Below are 22335 nucleotides of genomic sequence, written 5' to 3' on the forward strand. Positions count from 1 at the left end.
ATTTGGTAAACCCATCAAGCTGAAAGGACTGAAAAAATTTTGGTTGTCACGTGATTTTTCGTCCTTACGTACACTTTTTTCAACCGGCCGCCCATACCGAGAAAAAGCGCTAATCGCACTTTAGAGGTTTATTCGGCCATTCAATACAGAACTCGGAACCCAAGGAACCTAGAAGGAAATGAGAAATTACCAGAGATTACGCTGGTGAAAATTATGTCAGTGGCGATTTGACCATTCATTGGAAACATGTCGTGAATCGAGTGAGGTTCAGTCGATTATTTACAGGTGTTCAAAATATTTGCAAAGCAGTAACTCACCGAAATCTATTCCAATCAACCCGATGAACTTGCAAACAATAAAGAACACAGCACGTTGGGTGAAAGCAATTTTGTTCATAAAACATTCGAATTTAATCCTCCTAAAACAAAATTGTTACGTTCCCGTACAAGCCCTTATGAACTAAGTCGGGTTTTATGGCTCTTGTTGTTAGCTTGGGCTTCCTTTGGAGGAACCCAACCCAGTATAGCTCTGTCAATTACAAATGTTTAACTATAAACAGAAAAAAAAATATAGGCCAATATGGTGCTTATCGGCATCTCTCTCATTAATTCGAATAAATGGTGGAGCTCCGTTTGTTGTCTTGGCTAATTTGTGTTTATGAATTTTACGTGGATCTATGTATTTATTACTTCGAAATACTTTCGGTTCGTTTGAGTGCAAATCCCTAACAGCTCGACAGTTTGTAAGGTTCTTCTTATGTTGCACGGAAACATGTGTAACCGTGTAGAAGCTACTCTATATGATAATGTTAGGTCAAAGCCAGGCGTTTTAATTTTATTCATAATGATTTGTTACACTATTTGTTACACTTGGAACGTATTTAAGGGCAGTTTGGCAATGACTTCGAAGTAGTTTCAAATACGTTGTAAATTTCACTCCTCAATTATAATAGAAATAGCATATTTTAGAAATTTTAAACGATTAAAAAGCCAGGTCATTGTTTTAGGAATTGGATAACCCGTTGCACGAACCAGTTCTTTAAAGCCCTTTCTTTTCATTATGCCTGTTGTATTGAAAGCATTTGGGATTTAGTGACTTCGCAAAATTAAATATAATTTAATTTAACCCTTGCGGGCTTTTACAATTAAATCCCCGCTTATGGTAACTTAATTTATTAGCTATAGGTAAATAATTGGAATCACATGTTTCGCATATACAACATACAACCATGTACAGAAAAACGACTTTAAAATTGCTAAGTGGCAACTTTTATTGAGTAAATAGTAATAAATTAAATTAGTATTTGAGATTGGCGTACCGCTATGACAAAAGTAAACTGCTTTTAAAAAGACATGTTATAGACGCATTTTAAAATATTGACAGTTGAGAAAGGAAAGAATTATATCTTGCTTCTTGTTGAGTAAAATAATGCTATATTATTAGATCAGCTATACATTTTGGCTAGATTGCTGGAATTTCTAGTATAAAAACATATGCAAAAACGTTGAAGAAATGTTGATGTTAGTTTGATATCAAAGGTAATGATAATAAAGTTTTTTAGAAAACAGTATTGATGTTTCATAAGTGTCTTTAATGGGACCCTGGTTGCATTCTTCTTTGGAAGGATATTAGTTGACACAAAAGGATTTGTCCTTTGCGAGTGTAAGACTACGAAGAATTGAATCCAAGAAAATTCCCGCTTTATTTATTTTCACTTGCTGCCATATACTTGTTTTCGTCTCCGTCTTATAACCTTGTGCAGATTGAAGACCAGGGGAACTCCACGGGAGTAGATCTATGAAATACCAGACTCATGCGCTAACAATGAAGCATGCAAATGAACTGACAAGTTTTGTTCACGCTACCCTGAATGTGTTTAATTCCTCCTGATACCATCGCTAAAATAGATAGCGACTAAAGGGAGACATGTGCCGCGAGGGCACCCCAGCAGATTGTAACAACAAATATACATGCTGTTATTATTGGGAATAAAGTCAATCAATCAAATTATATGCAAGAACAGACCAAACAATCTTCAAAAGAAAAATCTCCTTGCCGTTATCATGAAGAAAGAGAGTTGCTTCAGAGTTTGAAGGGGGGGGGGGGGGGGGGAGGGGGAGGGGGGGATTTCTGAACCTTCCTTCATGTCCCTTTTACTCCCAGTTCCCACCTATTTGTGCTATTTCTTTTGCAAAAAATTATAAACTTAATGACTGTTCCCGAGGGAAACAGTTAATTTTGTTTCCTGAGAATCTCAATGTTTCCCGAGGCGAAGCAGAGGGACACGTTGACATTCGAGGAAAACAAAATTAACTCGTTTTTCGAGGGAACAGTCATAAGTGTTATAGCACTACGAAGACTTGGAAAAATGGTGGTCGTCGGTCAACATTCGCGGGAAACATTGCACTATTTCCCTCTGACGTCAGGTTTTTCAATGTTGCCCGCTCAGAGACTTTTGGCGGGAAACAGTTTTCATTGTTTGATGTCAAGTGACTCGAATTAGCCAATAATAGCGCGCGCTGTTGCGGAAACATTTCTAGCTTTATAACAATACCTAATATTGCACAATTTTTCTCAATTTCTCCTGGTTGAGTTCATCTTGGGAAACCCGCTTCCCGCCCTCTCGTCTCCCGCCTCCTGCCTCCTATTCTACAAGATACTGTTTCGCAGGTTAAATGAAATCACTCTAGGTAGAATAGTCTTGGTTGCAGAAATTTATCAAATATACCAAGTTTCGCTGACAAATAAGTAACGTTCTAACAACAACAGAAATATGCTGATAAAAATGAAATGATCCATATAAAACAGTCCATAGCAAAAATCTAAGCAAAAACATGGGCTCGAAACAGGGGAGCGGTGTGGTTTTTCAGGGGTTGTGGAAGGTAGAGCGGAAGGGGAGTAAGTTATGTAGGACACGTGCCGCAGGATCGGGTATGGTTTTTGAGGTTCTTAGGGTATCCTTTTTGCCCGGTCACTTTTGGTATTGTGATCCACGTTTAATCCTAAGAGTAGGTTCCACTATTATCATAGCCTGCGATAAACAAACGCATTTCCGGCTGTCGCTTCTTTACGAAGAGAAAACGGCAACCGCTGACACTAAGGTAGACAAGTATGAGCCACGCAAACGATTCAACCTTTTATTGTACTTTTTCATTAACTTACAATCCATTATATAGCTTAGATTAATGAGTCGTTTATCTTTATGACTGTCATCCTTTAATCCACGTTTCCACCTTCCTTAATTAATATTTACGAACAAAAACAATAATCAATGGAGTTATTTTCGGTCATCATCGTGGAGTGTTTTCATCCCTTGACACCGTGGAAAAAAAAAAGAAAATAAAAAAAAGAGTTGAAGTGTTTGTCAGTGGCAGAAGATATTTTACCAGTCTTAACGGAAATTGGAAAAAAAAGTAAAAGAAAAGTACCCAAATGTGCTGCTTTCGGTTTTACGACTTTTCCTGTTCTTTTCCAAAACCTGCACTATTTTAAACAGTGTTTCATGTATGTGCATATGCAGCTAGACAGATAGATGAATGTCACGCCCTAACTCGTTTATTCGTCTACTATCATCAGGCCGACTGTTGCCAGCAATTGGTCGCTTGTCAGTCGACTGTTGGTCGACAGGTTAGAGGCCTACATTCACCCTACATGCATTGCGCGGCAAAGAACAGTTTTCATTTGAGAAAAGTGTGCCCTGCAATTTTATGTGAGAGCGAGTTGAGTTGCATCAATGTTCCGCTATTCTTGTTGTTTAGCTTAGTAGTAAACACGAAGCCTGTGTACAGCCTTCCCCCCTCCCCTAAAAAAAAAATCGATATTTTTAGGGAAGTGGGACAGCTGTACACAGGCCAGTAAACACGCTTTTAGGTTTAAGTCATGTGACTGTTTTACCGTCAATTTTTACAGTGCGGCTACTGTTACCGGGGTACCCCGTCACCCAGACAAAGTTAACCAATCACAAAGCAGAACGGAAACAATAATTTTCAGCATTTTTTCCTTCAGCCAATGAAATGTCGAGTACAGCCAATGAAATTTCAACTTGTTCGTTCGCCACGAAAACACATCAATGCTAAATTTTGGCTGTATGGCGCTAGATTTTCAATTAACTTCGATTGCATCCCTTTTGAGCTTGAGTAGTTGTGACAGCACAAGTTGGAAAGTAAATATTTATCACGTGTACGACCCAAACTAATTTTTTAAGGTCACGAGTTGTATGAGTGCTCTGTTGAGTCTGATCTATCTAGACTGGAATGAGGGAAACCCCCTAACCCTATCATGTTTATAGCGCGTCCGCCATCAAAGAGCTCGGGGAACAAGGTATTATATAAGTATTCGTGATCACAGAGCAAAGTTGATTCAATATACTACAAGTGTGGAAGAAATAGTAAAATAATGCAAACAGTTAGAGGCGATTATTTTAGAATATTTATCATGTGTACGAGCCAAACTAATTCTGTGAGGTCACGAGTTGTATCAGTGCTCTGTTGACTGTGTTGAGTCTGATCTTTCTGAAATAGAGTGAGGGGAGCCCCCTAATTAAATATTTTGAATAATCATATTTTATGGCTGGCATGTCCGCCACAATGCTTCATGCATCATTTTTGAAGAGCTCGTGGAACAAGGTGATATAAAAGTATTCGTGATCACAGGACAAGGTTGATTCAAAATACCACAAGTGCAAAGGAAAGAGTCGAAAATAGTCAAAACAGAGGCGATTGTTTCAGAATATTTATCACGTGTCAGTAGCCAAATTTTAAATTCGTTGAGGTCACGAGTTGTATCAGTAATGGATAAGGGAAACCCCCTAATTAATTATTAATATACCTGAATTCGACTTCCTGTGCTCATGAAACGATAGGGTTAGTTCTACATAAATGCTCTGTCGATTCATAACTGACAAACCTTTCACCTACATGTTGTAATTGCTGTATACTTCTATCCATAGGTTACCGAGTGATCTAAATCATGGTTTTCCGTCTATTTAGCTGAGGTAGGTCTTCGATGTTACAAAGTCGAGCTGCTTGTTGTAACCTTTGTTGACACACTTGAAATTCAGATTTGCTTGCTCTTTTGGTTTTAAATATTCAAGTCACATAATTATGCTTTAATTAGTTAATGGATGGAATTGGTTTATAGTGTAGTCATTGTAAGCTCTTTCGACATAAACAACTCTTTGAACTATTGAGAGAACTGAATCGATAGATCTGGCATCGTTTACACGGACGCGGTTATTAATCAACACGGTTTCATGACCTCGAAACCGCATCGAAAACGACACGGTTTCGAAGTGTTTACACGAAATATATCCTACCGTTTTCCAAGTGTTTTCGAACGTGATTGTATAAAGCAAGAGCTGCACTCTGTGCGAGGTTCGTCATGTTTACTCTTCGCGATCCAGTCAATTTGTGGCAAAACACTTGACCGTTTTCAAATCGATGCGGTTTTGCCGTTTACACGACCGATGAAACCGTATCGTTTTGAAAACGCTCCACTTTTGAGAGCGTTTTCAAAACGATCCGGTTTCAGTTGTGTCTCGATCGGCGCCGTGTAAACGAAAGGCGTATAAACTGCATCGAAAGCGATGCGGTTACAATTGAAACCGCGTCCGTGTAAACAGTGCCAGAGTCGAAGATCTAGACCATGTACCGAGTGTCTGTCAAACATGTTCGAAAAAGATATTCATCAAATCATTCAAATAAGTAGATATATTTTCTAGTTATCTTATAAATAAATTGTTCGAACAAAGCAAAGTTGTCGCTAAGTAGGTTTTCTACTATGCCAGCCTGTGTACATCCGCCCCTATAATTATGTCTGTTCATGCCACTGTAAAATGTTTAGATGTGTTTTAATAAGTGAACTCAAGGTCATATTAATACTATCATTTTAAATGGGTAACCAGCTTAAGATGACATGCCTGTGCATTTTCCTGTCCTTTTAGTTAAACTAGGGGCCGTTCTAACTTTGTAAGACTAGAACCTTACGTAGTCTGTCCACAGACCTGTCTACTAAGAAATAAAAATAGAAACGGCTGCGGATAGACTAATCTTTATGGACTCACTTCTTTCATGAAAATCAGTCTCGATGTCATTTGTAGAATGCTGTGACGCCAAGAGGAAAATCCGAAGAGAGTGTATATAAAGGCCATAAAACAGGTATTCTAATCAATAGCTATGTGTTACGATGCAGGTTTATCCGTGTCTTCGCTCTGTCTTGAGTGCTGTGACTCGCATTTTGTTAAGTACTAACGATAATGAATCAATATTATGATTTTTTATTTGGATTAACTTGTGCATGTTACATGAAGGAATAATATCGACCTGTTTCTTTAATCTTGGCTTTTGATTCCCGCATTAGTTTTCGTGGTGAGCTGTTTGTAGCCTTATGCTCCAGTTAGAGGAACGAAGAGGATGAGTGAGTGAGTGAGCTGTTCAGAAAACGGCAACTAGTGACAGTGATTGTGATGCAAGTCACGCAACGATGAGCCCCCTTCCCGCCCCGGGGGATTCATGTTCCCTTGTTACCCCGAAAGAATTCCCTTATGTTCCCTTGTTCCTTAAGAGTATTTTGTCAATTTTTGTGATCCATATTCCCTAAAATATCAGAAACACAGCTTTTGTTCCCTTGTTCCCAGCTTTATCTTCCTTTTGTTCCCTTGTTCCCAGAAACGGCTGCGGATAGACTTGTTCCCTGAACTCCTGGGGGGGGGGGGGGGGGCTCAACGATGAATACTATTTCTCTGTCCTATTGTGCAAATGCAACGCAATTACTTTTAAATTAACGGAAATTTCCAAACGTTAATTTTTGGTTTTTCCGGGTTTGGGGACGGGAGAAATGAATGACCCTTTTCCAACAAGAGAGGTATATTCCGAGATTCCCATCTGCAATGTGAAACACAGAGTACAAAAAAGTCGTATTTTTTGCGAACGCGCATGATCCTGGAACAAACGATTTTAAAGTGGGCATCATGATCGACAGTGAGACTGAGAAAAGACGCGTTCATTTGTGAGGCTCGCGACGATCCACGTTTTGGCTCTTTGCACATTCCGAGAAACGATTTGAGAGGGAAAAAAAAGGGATTGTTTTGAAGTATATGTGCACCCCTCTTCTAATGAAGTCTTTCGTGTACCGAGTTTAGTTTAGTCAAGATTTTTACTTGAGAACGATTTGTTAGATTATTTTCACAAGACAATTTTATTTCATTTCAGGTCGTGTTTATGGTTTAAAGTTGAGCCGATCCAAGGCTGTTCAATTGAGGAAAAAATGGAGAATACCGGTAATCGCTCTTTCTTGAGCGTAACTGACGCATTAGGTAAATTTAAACTGGATACTTTCTGCACTTTGTTGTATTTGTACAGGAAGGATTAAAGGGAATAGAAGCAAAAGAAGTTCTGTTTGGAAATATTAACATTCTACGTACATGTGCAAAAATAAATAAAAGGGTTAAAAGGCACAACAGGATAGGGCTTAAAACCCCAAAATTGAAAAAAATCAGAATGAACAAAAAAAAAAGTTTTTAAAGACAAAGATAATTTCCGCGATATTTTCAGTTATGATAGAAGGTAAAGCCACATATCCTAAAGAAAATTTTATTTTTTTCGCATGATTTTCACCGTGGGCTGGCATTTACAACTAAAAAAGAATTATTGGAATCTACATGGCAGAAAAAAGTCTTAAAAAAAGTTCAAAGGGATTTATAGAAAATGTCTTTGAACTGATATTTTAGGCGAAAACTTACCAGTAAAGAAAGTATGATATGCTCAAATGCATGAGATCAGCGGGTGCATAACCGAATACCGTAAAATTCCGGGTGTAAGTATCCCCGCTTATAGCCCCCCCTCCCCCCTCGGTTATAGGCCCATCTACCTGAAAACAAAAAAATACATCCGATTATAACCCCCCCCCCCAGGATATAAGCCCCCCTGTGCCGGATGAGAGTACTGAAAAAAGCTAAATGTTTCTTTATTATGCGTTTTTAACTAAAATACGCATTTCGATCAACACTCCTATGGCCCGTTTCGGAACGTTTTTTATTTATTCTGCTTTTAATCCCTCCCGGATATAAGCCCCTCCGTTTTTAGCCCATCCAAAACCCCTTACGAAGTTGTATAAGCCCAGGGCTTATAACCGGAATTTTACAGTATGTAATAACTAATTAATTAATTAAAATACTTCCTTTCCTGATGTATTTCAGCCATGGACGAAGGTCAAGTCCCATCACCTTCTGATGAAACACTTGATTTTGATGATGACACTTTACGAGGTAAGAAAACAAACAGCTAACAATTTTGCAACGTTGTGATAATTTCAACGATGCGTTGATTGGTTGGTAAATTGCACGTTTCCTGAAAAACGAGAATTTGGCGCGGGAACGCTTACGAGGGTAGGATGTCCTGCTTACAGTTGTGGATCACAATGTGGTCAAAAAGAGGAGGCCTGGGTGAAGATGGTGGGGGAATTTTTCGGCCATGAAGTCATTCTCGTCCCCATAGTCCTTTCGTTTCTCTTAGCCGGCTTGGCACGAGAAAACGGAGGGCTCTGGGGACAGTAGTAATGTACTACACTCTGAGGCAAATTTGCCTTAGAGATGTAGTACATCACTACTTCTAGTGGTGGGCCCAAAATATGGGGATAAAAATGGATTCAAATATTGGAATCAAATATTAGAATCAAAACTGAAATTCAAACCCTAGAAAAACCAAGCCTGAAAACCAACCCTAACTCAACCCTTGGTTCAAAATAAAAAAAAACTTCTTATACTATTTTTAAAATCTCTGGATTACAGTGCGTTAATCTCGCTTTGTGTCTGATAATATCTCAGTTATCATGTAATATCTCAGTTATCATGTAATATCTCAATAAATTTAATAGGTTTTCAGTCATATCAGGCCAAATAATAAAATTTAAATGAATACCGAGCTTATCACAAATTTTAATAATTGCATCTTTCTTATTGGTGTTATTAATGCATTGTATTTCGAAAATATTCATCATTTTAATAAATTTTTGTTTTATACTTTCTGTTGTCATATATAAATAATATATATTATTTTTTTATGTATTTACAAACCATTTATAGAGTTTTATTAAACCCTATATATGAAAAAAAGCTTACATATATTAACAACAATATTACAAGAAAAAGAAGGCTATGAATATTAATTTGTTGTTTTTTGATAGAGAGAAATTTCCATTTTTGGAGTAATTCTTATACTTCTATCTCTATAATATATGTACAGATTATATTTTTATATGTGTTTTATTTTTTATTTGGGTGCGTTTAAATGACAATTGAATGATTGATTCTTAAATAATCTAATAAAAGTGATGTTTTTTGTACTTTTTCAAGATAATATGTTTGAACGTTCTTGAGATTTTTAAGCATATCTTTATATTTAAATATATCATCAAAACGGTTTTTTTCGATGCCTAGTTTTTTACAAATTTTAATTAAATTTATAATTTGATCTTCGTAATTTGATTCAGAGTCCCAATTCATTTCAATAATATTATACATTTGAGTTGCTTTTGCCCTAAAGTAAATATTTAATGTCATTATAATACTTATTATAGATTATTTTTTTAAACCTCTTATATCGCGTTTAAACAAACTTTGATAACCAGAAATAATATATTTTTGGTCACCTAAGTAACGAAAACAGCATATATATTAATACTGTGAGGGAATGAGTTTGGATCACTCATATTATATTCCCTTAATATTAGTTTAGATAAAATTTTTTCAAACTTTTTTTATAGCGCGTTCGAATGGGATTGTCTTAAATGGGTCCACTTGCTACCCAGACTGTACTCTTTTTTACATTGCTCACAAAACCATCGTGTATTTCGCATATAACGGGCTTTTGTGTACCTTATAGCTTTCATTTTGTCTTCTTTGGTAAACCATCTCTGGTATCGGCCATTAACAATATTATCATTCCAAAACATCAATTGTTATATATTAATAACACAATATATTAATTTCTTATATCATTAATAGTGCGTTTATATATGTTGTAGATCCTTCATTGGTATCCAACTATTAAAATCATCATTATATCCTTTCCATTTGACAAGAGCCTGTTTCTTTTTGTAGTCTCTACGGATCACTTTATCAATTCTGAATACATCCTGCTTTGCTTTCAACAGTTCAGGTTCATAAAAGCTACCTTTTATTTCTTCATCATTCAAATCTTTTATTTTGTATGTAATGGGATTAGTATGTTGGATCTTAGTAATTACGAACATTTCTTCACTCCAATTCGGTGTATAACCCTTATCGAAAACAATTCGTTTATACTTAGATATTCGGACCTTGTCACCAACCTTAAATTTTGGTTTAGCTGATAATGGCTCCATATCACCGTATAGGTTAAAGTAAACAGTTCCTTCATTCTTTTTCTTTGAAGCTTCTGTGGGTGTCATTTTGATAGAGCTATGTTTTGTATTATTATATTCTTTTACTATTTTTGGAAGTATTTTAAGATACTGTGTATTACCTTGAATAGTAAACTGTTTGTACATTTTATTTTTCAAAGTTCTATTAAATCTCTCAATAACAACAGCTTTACCTTCATTAAAAGTGGAATACATGTTAATATCATTTTGCTTTAGCCATTCCTTGAATGTTTTGTTATAAAATTCAGATCCCTTATCAACCCAGAGATATTCAGGTTTACGCTTGTCATTAATGATAATATTGTTGAAAGCGCTAGTTATTGATGCACCTTTCTTATCTTTCAATTGTATAGCCCAAGCGAATTTACTGAATACGTCAATTATAGTCAATAGATATTTATAACCTTTATTCCATTTTGAAAGTTTATCCATAAAAACTAAATCAGCAGACCATATGTCGTCAATTCCATTTGATATTACTCTTCTAGTTTTAAATTTTCGTCTGATTGGTTTATGTAACTCATCGGCTAATTGTTGAGACCAATCATTTTTACTCAACGCCGTTTTCCGTTTTTTGGCTTTTTAACACCAAGCCCTATTTTAGCCTTGGTTGCAATTACATTACGAGCGACAGTATGACCCCATTGACGTTGAGAATAAGGGGTAGAGTCGAGCTCTTGGATCATTTTTTGGTCAGCTTTATGCTTGCAACTTAGTTGTTTAGATTTTGCTTTATTTCCACAAACGCTGTATGCAATATCATGCCTCATCGCTATTTCATCCGTTCTGCCTGTCGGTTTTTGAAATATTTGAAGTATTTCACCTGTATTTGGATCATATTTCACTTGTTTTTCGAGAGGATTATAAGGACCCAAAAAGGCATAGCCATGGGGTACCCAGCCGGCTTTTGGTTTTGGCAATTTCCCAATCAATTTATGTATATCAAGAGCGCCTCCTTTAATAAATTTGCTTTTTTTCTTCCTGCATATTTGACAAACTGATTTTTCCATAAGCCGACCATTTTTAGCTTTTACCTTTTTAGAGTTTAATGATTTGGTTTGTTTTTTACATGATGGACAATACGATTGGCACATTATATATATATTGATTAGATATTTAATCGCAATAATGATTTATCCATTTTCCATTTTTATACTCACTGAAATTGCATTTTGGGTCGAGATTTTCATTTTTATATGCTCCAGCGGGCTTCCAAAAATTAGATGTCTGAATCCCGCTTTTTTTATTAAATATACCTTTAGCAAAGTCACCGCGCCAATATTTTTTAAATAGATCTTTATCAGCTCCCGTAACTGCCATGATAGCCGACGCCATGTCTTGAGCCTGTTGAAACACTGGAATTTTATCACCAATCTTTTTGTTAATGGTTTGTCCAACTCCTCCAACTCCTCGTCCTTTTTTCTCACTGACAAATTTGGTTTTAATGATTTTGCATTCTAAGCAAACGCAACGCAACATAAGTCTTCCGTTCTTTGATCTTACATATTGTTCAGAATTAGGTACGCAATTTGTTATTTTTCTTTGTTTCACACAATACGATTTCATATATAATATGATTACATATTTTTGAAATAATTGCTTATAAAACGTTCATTGTACATTGTGTCAGTCATTGATAATTGCATTAATATGTCATGATACTCTCTATCATAAACCAATGCTTGATGCAAGAAATAAATACAATAATAGCCACAAAGCACTGATTTGATATTCTGATATTGTGTGTTATTATACAAAACTTGTTTTATCCCATCTTTCTCAGCTCTCATTTTAAATTCATTTGGGTAGGGCATTCCGAAGCTATCAAAGTACCACAATATGTCTCTTTTAATACTAGGAACACAGGCAACCCAATGGCTACCAACACCTTCATAACTGTCTAAATTAATTATACACGGACTATGCTTTTTAGACATATGCTCGTCTCTACTGTATATCCCTGTGATATTAATTCCCAAATACTTACACCATCTCATGAGATCAATGTTACTTAGAGGTTTTTTGATGAATGTAGGCTTTCTTACTTTCTTTTTGGTTTCAAGATCTTTTTTTTGGAAGAACCAATCCTCCAGTTTTGAGAAACTTATTATATTCATCCCACGATCCAATTATTGGAGGACTCCTATAAGATAATACATCTTTCTTACTGGGTAGTTTGATTTTACCCCCGTTTTTTGATCTTTGTTTCCTAATGATTGGTGTTGTATAATAAGGGTATTCTATTTGCATACCTTTACCTCCTTGATCATTATGAGGGGGAGTGACTTGAATTCCTTTTCCAATCTTTCGCATTTTACTTATTTGTGTTTTAGATAAACTCAATGTAATGCCTTTACCCTCACTTTTTACTTTATTATGTCGTGTTATTTGTCTTTTTGTAAGGTATAACACAGTATTACCCTTCTTTTTGATCTGATGCTTATCAATCAATAAACTCACTTCACTTGAATTTTTGATTGCTCTGGCTAGTTTTTTTATTTGGCCTTCTGTTAAAGGGATATATGTTGAAATATATTTTGTGCTCATAGTCTTGTTCTATATATAATAGTGTTAGATTAAATATTACATAACAACAAGTTCATTACCAATTTTATCAATTACAATTCTTTCCTCATATAGAACTACAGCATAAATCATATAATTATCAGTTGCTTGTACATTCAATCGATAATGAAACAATAACTGTTTTGGATCATCAGTAACCGATTCCTTATGATTTCTTAAATCGAAATAGATAACAGGATATAATTCAGAATAATTTTGTAAATTTAACTGAGTACCTGTGTTGTAGTCATTTCTTCGAAAGGCATATTCGAGAACATCATTATATAATCTGGGTTTAAAATCGCAATCATATTCAAGTTCCGGAGTAAAATATGAATTTCCATATTGCAACCTACAAGTAGAAAGTTTACAAGCAGCATCACCTGCATTTATTTTGAATGTATCAAAGATGAATGGGTTTTCTAGTTCATTATTACTCTTGTTTCTCTGTAAATATACAAAAACATGTTTTGCATTTTTGACAGCTGGTGTAATTTGATATATCCCAGAAATAGCATTAGTTGGTGATGAATGTTTAATGAATTCTCTTAAATATGTCCATTTTGATGCTGTTAAGAAACTATTATTCACTAATTTTTGTCCTGCTGATGTAAAATTCAACCTTGGTAGCCACAACTGAAAATCTTGAATAACAAATCTGGTTTCATTACCCCCGACTCTGTATATGAATTCTCTGTCATCATTCAATGTAATATTCAGTTCGATTTGCATGGGAGGTAGCATTTTATCTCTTAGTTCTTCAAATAATGAAAACCTGTTCAGTGGAATCATTGCATGTACTTCTTTTGATTGAGAACATAATTCAGCCCGTTTAATTGCTCCTACTTTTGGAGCTGTTGTCATATCACCCGCTAATACTGCTCTATCGTCGAGATACCAATTGAAATTGGTAGCTACTGTACGGCTATAGTCATCTGAAAATTCAAGTAATCCTTTAAGGAAGCAAATCTTATGTAAATCGTTTCCATCGTACGCTTTTTTACCAGCTGATGTTATCATTATGTGATTAATTATACTAGTACTATCATTTATAGTTGACGTTAATACTGGTGTGGCTAAAACATTGGCGATAATATTTGCTCCATCTGCTTTTTTCTGAAGTTTATATTTCACGAGAAAGTATCCATTATACCAATCAAACCAAGAAGAACGATCAGTCATATTGAATATATAACCTGTTTTCTCCTGATATTGGCCATTTGCAGGTTGAATAATTGGCGTCGATAGATTAAATCTGAGATAATCTGTTTTTTCAACATTGTCTATGCTTCTAAAACTCATAATATATTAATAGTTTAGATAATTTACTTTAGTTGTGCTAATCGTTTCAAAATAAGATCCCCAGCTTTTTCACTTCTATTTAACACAGATTTTAAACTTTTCTTTTGGGTTTTGTTCATTGGTGATTTAATGATATCTTTTACCGTTGTTTTAAAAGATTGTCCGATTTTTGATAAATCATTAGTTATTAATCCTGATCCTTTATGACGATATTGATATAGACCCTTTTTAGGGTTATAAAATTTTGTCCATTCAAAAACTCGATTCATTTATATAATAAGCTTATATTATTTTACTTCTTTGATAACAATATGAAATGCCGTATCGATTTCATTAAGATCAATGGGTCGATTATAAGAATCTGTTATATATATTCGAATAGAATCAATGCTATTTTTATTAATTGGCGAAAATTTCAATCTTCTTGGTTCAAGAGTGAAAGGAAATGATCTACGAATTCCTTGTGCTATGATACTAAAACAAAATAATACATCTCTGGATTCATCTGTCAAGGATCTGTTAGTCAAATCGCAATGAATACATATCATATCAACGCTCCTTGTTAAATCAGGTATTTTGTCACTTATATTACTCCCCGAAGATAAAATTTTCTTTTTAAAACCCAGAATCAAATTAAAGTCTGATACAGATAGATCTAATTCATAATTTGGCTGTATGGTTATTATTGTTCTAAATAATGATAAATCAAACGTAACTGAAAATGGATAATCATCACCATCTTTACCAGTTGTATTTTTTAAAAAAGTATCAATGTCTGTATATGAATACATTCCATTAGGAAATTCAACATTTTTAAAACTTGTATCACTACCTGTTGTTTTTCGATATCTTATTTTATTGTTACCGAATGAAGCGGAAATATTAAAAAAACTGTACGTCATCGTTATAATCTCATCCAGTGCCATTTCATAATTTTTATTTGGGTCCAGAAAAATAGGCGGGTCAAGATAAATTGTAAAATCATGTGCTTTCTGGTTATAATTATTAGCTTGTCTTTTTGCTCTGAATGAACTGAGTATCAAATGTTTTTCCATTATATATTTAATTTAGATAAAATAGTTGTTATAAATTTTTTCATATAGACGCTTTGTAATTCTTTTCACTCTTAACAGTTCATCCAATATTGTAATACCTTGATTTCTTACTTCATTGGATGAATTCCCAGCGTTAATGCTTCCGCAAATTACATCCAGTTTTTCAATAAGTTTTTCAGGGTCTCTGTAATAAATAGCCTTATAATTATGGGCTAGACCACTACCTTCCCATTCATCGTCTTCTCTATCAGAATCAGGCGCTGTGTCCCTCCTCATACCCTCTATCTTATCAAATAATGATTTCTCTATAGTTGGTTTTTTCTTATATTTAGTTTTACGGGGGGTCTTTTTTAATTTTTTTGATTTTTCCTGTAAATCCGAAGCTGAGAAAGGAACCCGTTTGTATTCCATCCTTTGCTTTTTTTGTCTAGTCAGTAACAGCTGATCTTCAATTTTTCTAATTTTTTGTGTAAAATCTTCATCTATTTCCAACAGGTCATTATATGATTTTCCTTTGTATTTACCAGATTTGATCATATTTTTACCACTTTTCTTCAGTTTGCCTAATAAAACACTAACCTGACGCCTTTCTTCGGCTACAGATTCCCTTTGACGATCTAACTCCTTTTGATCAGCACTTGTATCCCATTTTTTTCTCTTCTGAGGCGGAGGCGGAGGCGGAGGCGGAGGCAGCTCATAATCGTCCATTTCATATTCATCCCCATCTTCAATTGGTGGTGGTTCGGGCATTTCATATTCATCCCCATCTTCAATTGGTGGCGGTGGCGGTGGCATTTCATCCTCATCCTCATCTTCTGTTTCACTTGGATATTCTGGAAGAGGGTCACGCTCTTTTAACCCTTTATTTTCCAACTTTTTAGTTGCTTCAATTTGTGTATCGAGACGAGATGTTACTGGTTTAAACATTTTTGTGAATTTGATTTGTCCTAATTCATCTGCCAATTTTGAAGACATTATTTGATTATTAATATTTTTGATTTGATTTTCAACTTCTTCTTTTTGTTCAGCAATTTTTTGCCAAGCTAATAGACTCATTTATATATATTAGTGTAGATTATTATCAGTCTTTCATCAGTCTTCCAGAAGTCTTTCACCAGTCTTCCAGAAGTCTTTCATTAGTCTTTCATCAGTCTTTCATTAGTCTTCCAGAAGTCTTTCATATTATATAATTAAATAATATAAATGAAGATACCAAATTTAGACAGAAAATCATCACATAAGCCTGAGAGAAAGTTATGCGATTTTATAAGCGAAGATTATAGAATGCTCGTAGCGGGCAGTAGCAATTGCGGTAAATCAAACCTAATGATGTTCATGTTGAGAAAACCGCTTGTCTTTTATGATAAAATATATATTTATACCCCTAATCAGCATCAAGATAAAATTCAAGATCTTATAAAGTTAATGCAGGAAATATCTGGTTTTGTAGGTTATGATGTGCTCGAAGTTGGTGGTGAAGATGATATAAAAAATACAAATGAGTATCAAGATGATAACAGAAAAGTTGTTATTTTTGACGATATGATGAATTCAAACAATAAAATTCAAGATAAAATAGCTAACCATTTTACTGATGGTCGACATCATAAGATTAGCCCTATATATCTGAGTCAAAGCTACTATGATGTTCCGCAAAAAATTCGGTTAAATTGCTCTCATATGATTCTATATCCACCCACGACAAAAAATAACCTCCAGATGATTGCTAGAGAAAATCTGATATCACCGAATTTGTTTGATAAACTCAAAAAATATGAGTTTTTATTTCTTGACAAACAAAAAAATACCGTAAAAAAGAATTTCGACGAATCTATATTATAATCTAATATATTAACATAGATGGGTTACATTAATGACGAAAATGATTTTATATCAACTAAATATTCTCAAAGTGCAAAACCTGCAATTGGTTTTAAATTGACTAGCCATGGTAACTATTATATGGACAAAAAGAAAATATTCGGGTTAAAGACACAAGATGACGTTGCAGTGGATGCTGATTATGATTCATATGCAAAAGACTTGGGTAGTGCTATTAATAAGAGATATCTTAATCAATTTTGTTTAAAAAAAAATAGAGATGAAACTACTTTTGATTGTGTTGGACTTTCACTTCAGAACACTGAAGCTTACTATGATGGGTTGTATAACGACTTATCAATACCGAATGTTGAATATGTAAAATTAGAAGACAATAAAGTCAAAACAGAACTAAACAACAAACTCACTGATAAAGCCGATCTTAGTACCAATAACGAACAAACGTTTAACAGCATAATAAATGTCCCGAATTTCGATCAAGGCTATAGCAATATGTCTAACGTAATGAATAAAGAATATATTGACTCCAGAGACGCGCTTAAAGTAGACAAATCGTACGCTGATGATACATATTTAACGAAGAAAACAGGTGCTATTTTATCCAGCAGTATTCAGAGTAAGGCTTCGAAGGTATATGTAGACAGTACTTTTCTAACTAAATCCGTTGGTAATGGCTTAGCTCAGAGCATACAAAATAGGCTCAATATTCACGGTAGTAACATGATGCAGGCAAATCTCCATATGGGTGGGTATAATATAACCCATCTAAAAAACCCAACCAATGATACAGACGCTGTTAATAAAGAATAATTTATGGAAAAATTCATCAATGATGGGCATAAAGCTTCAAATAGAAAAAACGAATTCAAATATGTCATGGAAAATTCTGATTCAAATCTTTCAGAAGAAAATGATATTGAGATAGGTGATTCAGTTGATTACCAAAATAGTCCTCATAGTATTAATAAAAAGTGTGTAAAAGCTAATCTTTTACTTGATAAATCTAAAGGATTTTATAGTTCAAGAATAGGTATAAATTTATACCCACTTTCCAATAATTCTTACACCGTTTGTATTGAGATTATTTTGGAAGACGCTGATATTGATACTTCAAGCATTGACCTTAATGCAACATCTTCCATTGAAACTATTCATAATCAAAAACCAAGAATTTATGACTCTGAACAATATGCCAGATTAATTTGTGATTTCACAAAATCTCAAAACATTGGAAACAATTATTTATTTGAAGATATTGTAATCAAGAAGAAAGCCGGTAGTGTATATTCTGACAAATTAAGCGTTTATTTTATCATTTATGGAATACAGGGAAGGCATCCAGATGTTTATTCAACAGTGTATGATAATCTTTTTGACGTTTCATTGTTTGGAAACATGGACATGAAAAATCTGAAAATAGTTAATCTTGGAGATGCTGAATATGATGGTGATGCTGTGAATTTTAAACAAATGAAAGAGAAAATAACAGCTGATTTAAATATGGTTGTGTTAACCTTACAACCGAAAAGTTATTATAATCAAGTGTTTGATTACTTTTTCGATTTATTAGATCCATCAAATTTCATCATGTCAGATAGCAACGGTGCTGTAGTATCTGGATTAAATGGTAATCTTGACTTTAATCCCACAAAATTGTTAGCAGATTTTGATCCAAAGAATGGTTTTTTTGGTGTTTTCGTAATAAATTTAAATGAAAATATCACTGAATCTAATGACTACACTATATATATATCATTCAAAAACAGCTATAAACTAGGTGATAATAAAAGAATTAAAATAGAATTAGGCAACGAGGGTAGCTTTCATTTCCCATGGATAAAAGTAGAGAATAATAAGTTAGCACTTGAATATGATTTAGATTCATATACAGAGCAAATCAGAGATGTTTATATAACTAAATTTTTAAACCTCTGGTATACTAAAATAGGGAATCAATTTAGAATCGCTGTTTGCAATAATGTTATGAGTATTGATCAAACATTTTCTGGGTTTAATATCAATACATCTACCATTAAAATTTCTTCAGATTACTTTGTACAAAGAATCGGTTTTAGTAACACAGCAATGTCAGTGAATAGTCGAGAGTATCACAAAGTCCAATTTTTAGATAAAACAATGGGTATATTCTTCGAATAAATTATCTAACTCACTATTATATGAAAACTGCAGATTTAATACATGAGATACTGAAAACTATTGAACGATTGATCCAAAATATCAGGAAATTATATAACAGATTTAAAAATAGAAATAAAACATAGTCTAACCATATAATATATATGCCGAAACAACGCAAAAATATATTCGAATGGAACCATATTAGTGACAAGTTAAATCAAGCGCAAATTCAAGAATTAAAAGAATACTACAGAGTATACCATAAGAAGTGTTGGTGTTATAAAAAAGCTACAAAAAGCTTTAGAAGGCTGAAATTAATAGGCAATTCGCTGGCTATTTTATTCGCTTCAGGAGGCATAGTATCGTCCATTTCAACTGGTGGTATCAGCCTGATTGCAATCAGCACGGGAGCTTTATTGATACAAGGCTGGCTTCAGCATCAGAATCTCGATTTAAAAATTCAAAATTGTATATATGCATCACAATCATATATGCATATACTTAACACACTAAAATTTATTTTACGAACGGGTGAATTCAACCTATCCAATATCCTAATAACGATGAAAAACACCGATGACTACATAAGTGATAACAGTCCAATAATCGATCGATATCTGCTTAAATACGATAAAAAATTCAATGTCTAATAATGTGCAATATCTCATCTTGTTTTAATGCTAAAATTTCAGCCCAATATCTATTATAAAATTGAAGCGTTTTTTTAGATTTTGGATCCTTTATGAACTCAAAAGGAAGACTAAACAGCATGAATATCCGTTTGACTAAAAATTTTAAACGAACCAACTTTTCAACCAAAACCAAAAAACGAACCAACTTTTCAACCAAAACCAAAAAACGAACCAACTTTTCAACCAAATGGTTAAATTATGGGCAAGAATGCTCGTGTTGCTATGTATTGTAACCATAATAGAATTTTCGAGCATTTTTAAATATTAATCATGTTACGCATCTGTTTTGATGACCTTGGATTGTTACCCATAGAACATTCAAGAAGCATTTTAAATATTAATAATGTCACTCACATCGGGGTACACACCTGATTTCCATATTTTATTTTTAGTATAAGAGCACAGTTTGATTTCGAGATTTGATTTCGAGATCTTATTTCTATTTAGATTCCAAGGTTAAAATTTTCGGCTTAAAGATATATTTTTTATATATAGTAAATATAATTATGGGACGAAAATATGATAAGAAATTTATTGGATAATCCGATTTATTTCGCCAAAATTTAATGACAAAATCTCATTCCAATACAATCGATAATATGCTAACGTTTTCTTGCTTTTGCTAATTTTGATAAATTCACAAGGTAAATTCATCATCAAAAAAAGCTGTTTAATTATGAATTTGGTTGATATAAGTCTTTTTCTACCTTTGTTTACAACAGGAATAGCGGATTTGATAATATCAAACACTTTATAAATCCGATTCCTTTGATCACAAGTCAATTGTACCCTATTTTCATAGCATATACTATTTAGCATATTTTCAATATGGTACTTTCGATGATATACTGATTTTCGCCATATTTTATGCATATTTTCATAAAAATCAATGTACTCACTGACATAATAATAACTATTAACCAAACCGCAATTTAGACAGACATTCATACCATTTATATTTTCTATATCCTTCTTACTACAGCATGGGTCAGCATTCTTATTACCTTCTATCAATAGTTGATCGCAGAAAGGGCATATAGATTCTTCCATATTCTTTAATTGATCGTGAATTTGTAAATTACAAGACATATACTAATATGTGAGATTTATTTTTATGCTACTACAACAAGGTGCCTTTATTCAAAAGTAACGACGCTGTTTACACAGTAGACCACAAATCATGTTCTTCCTGACAAATTTCACGAATAATTTTCATGTTTGAGTTAAAAGTACGAATAGGAACAGCACAATAACATAATTTCGGATATACTTCAAAAAGGTTATACAACGAAATTAAAAAATTAGTATGACTTGTAGAAAACCCACATGATTCCCGAACATGCTTAAACATTTGTGGTTCTAATGTTTGTTTAGCTTCCTTCAGTAGTAATCCTTGTCTTGAAGCAAATGATAGCATCTTCTTCTTACAATCGGTTATGGCTTTCGACAGTTTGTTAATGAGTTCAATAAGTTCATCTTCATTTATCGCACCTTCATAAACTAATCCTTCATATGATTTATCCAAAAACGTCTTGTCATTAAATTTCTTCAACAGTGTCTTTATCTTCTCTTTTTTCTCAATCTTCTTTGCCTCTTTTGTGGCTTGGGTATGCGTTGTTATATCTTCAATTTCTTTATAACATTTGTTTAGATTTCCTTTGATTTGAGGATATTTCTGAATAATCTGTTCAAAGGATTGACGAACATCTTTCAGCATTTGTTGTGAAGCCGACATCTTCAAAGATCAGTTGATTTTAAAAAACTGCTTACGCGTAATTCATCGAAAAACTCCCTTTTTAAAGACTGGTTGATTAAAAATACCCGCTGACGCGTAAGTCGAAAATATGAATGATTCCACTGTATGATGACCTTAAAAAGTAATGTTATGTTATCAAAAAAGTAAATATTTGAGTTGCTATGTTTTTGTCACCATAATAGAACTTTAAGGAAGCATTTGTGAAGCCGTCATCTTCAAAGATCAGTTGATTAAAAATACCTGCTGACGCGTAATTCATCAAAAAAACTCCCTTTTTAAAGACTGGTTGATCAAAAAAACCTGCTGACGCGTAAGTCGAAAAATCACGCCATCGAAAAACCCCCTAATAATTTCCGAGAATGCCTTCAAATGTAAACATTGTGGAACTCATTAATCATTTATAACTTATGGCTAAAACCGTAAACTGAATAATTATGTATTTAATGTTGATCCTTACGAGGCCTTCCACGTCGTCGTTTCTGGTCTTCAGGTATACACTCTAAACGTACATGATTTTTGTCTTCATTTGATATTTCAGATCTGCTGTTCAGGTCTGAAGATAGCATTTTAATAATACTAATATTAG

At 33.9% G+C, this 22335-nt stretch overlaps 1 long non-coding RNA gene and 1 pseudogene across 2 annotated transcripts in view; both read left to right on the forward strand.

Annotated features, from left to right (window-relative positions):
• The first annotated feature begins 34 nt into the window (after positions 1-34).
• The window catches only part of LOC144663489 (uncharacterized), a 62210-nt gene continuing 39909 nt past the window's right edge, over positions 35-22335 (forward strand). The window contains exon 1 of the long non-coding RNA XR_013572622.1: positions 35-442. This is a non-coding gene — a long non-coding RNA (uncharacterized LOC144663489). The remainder of the gene's footprint in view (positions 443-22335) is intronic.
• The window catches only part of LOC144663078 (uncharacterized), a 55814-nt pseudogene continuing 38319 nt past the window's right edge, over positions 4841-22335 (forward strand). Inside the window, exons 1-4 of the transcript XR_013572576.1 lie at positions 4841-4993; positions 6098-6155; positions 7209-7312; positions 8195-8263. The product of XR_013572576.1 is annotated as an uncharacterized LOC144663078 (transcript). The remainder of the gene's footprint in view (positions 4994-6097; positions 6156-7208; positions 7313-8194; positions 8264-22335) is intronic.

Source organism: Oculina patagonica, chromosome 8, assembly GCF_052425735.1.
Source record: "Oculina patagonica isolate OP01 chromosome 8, crgOcupat, whole genome shotgun sequence".
NCBI lineage: Eukaryota > Metazoa > Cnidaria > Anthozoa > Scleractinia > Oculinidae > Oculina > Oculina patagonica.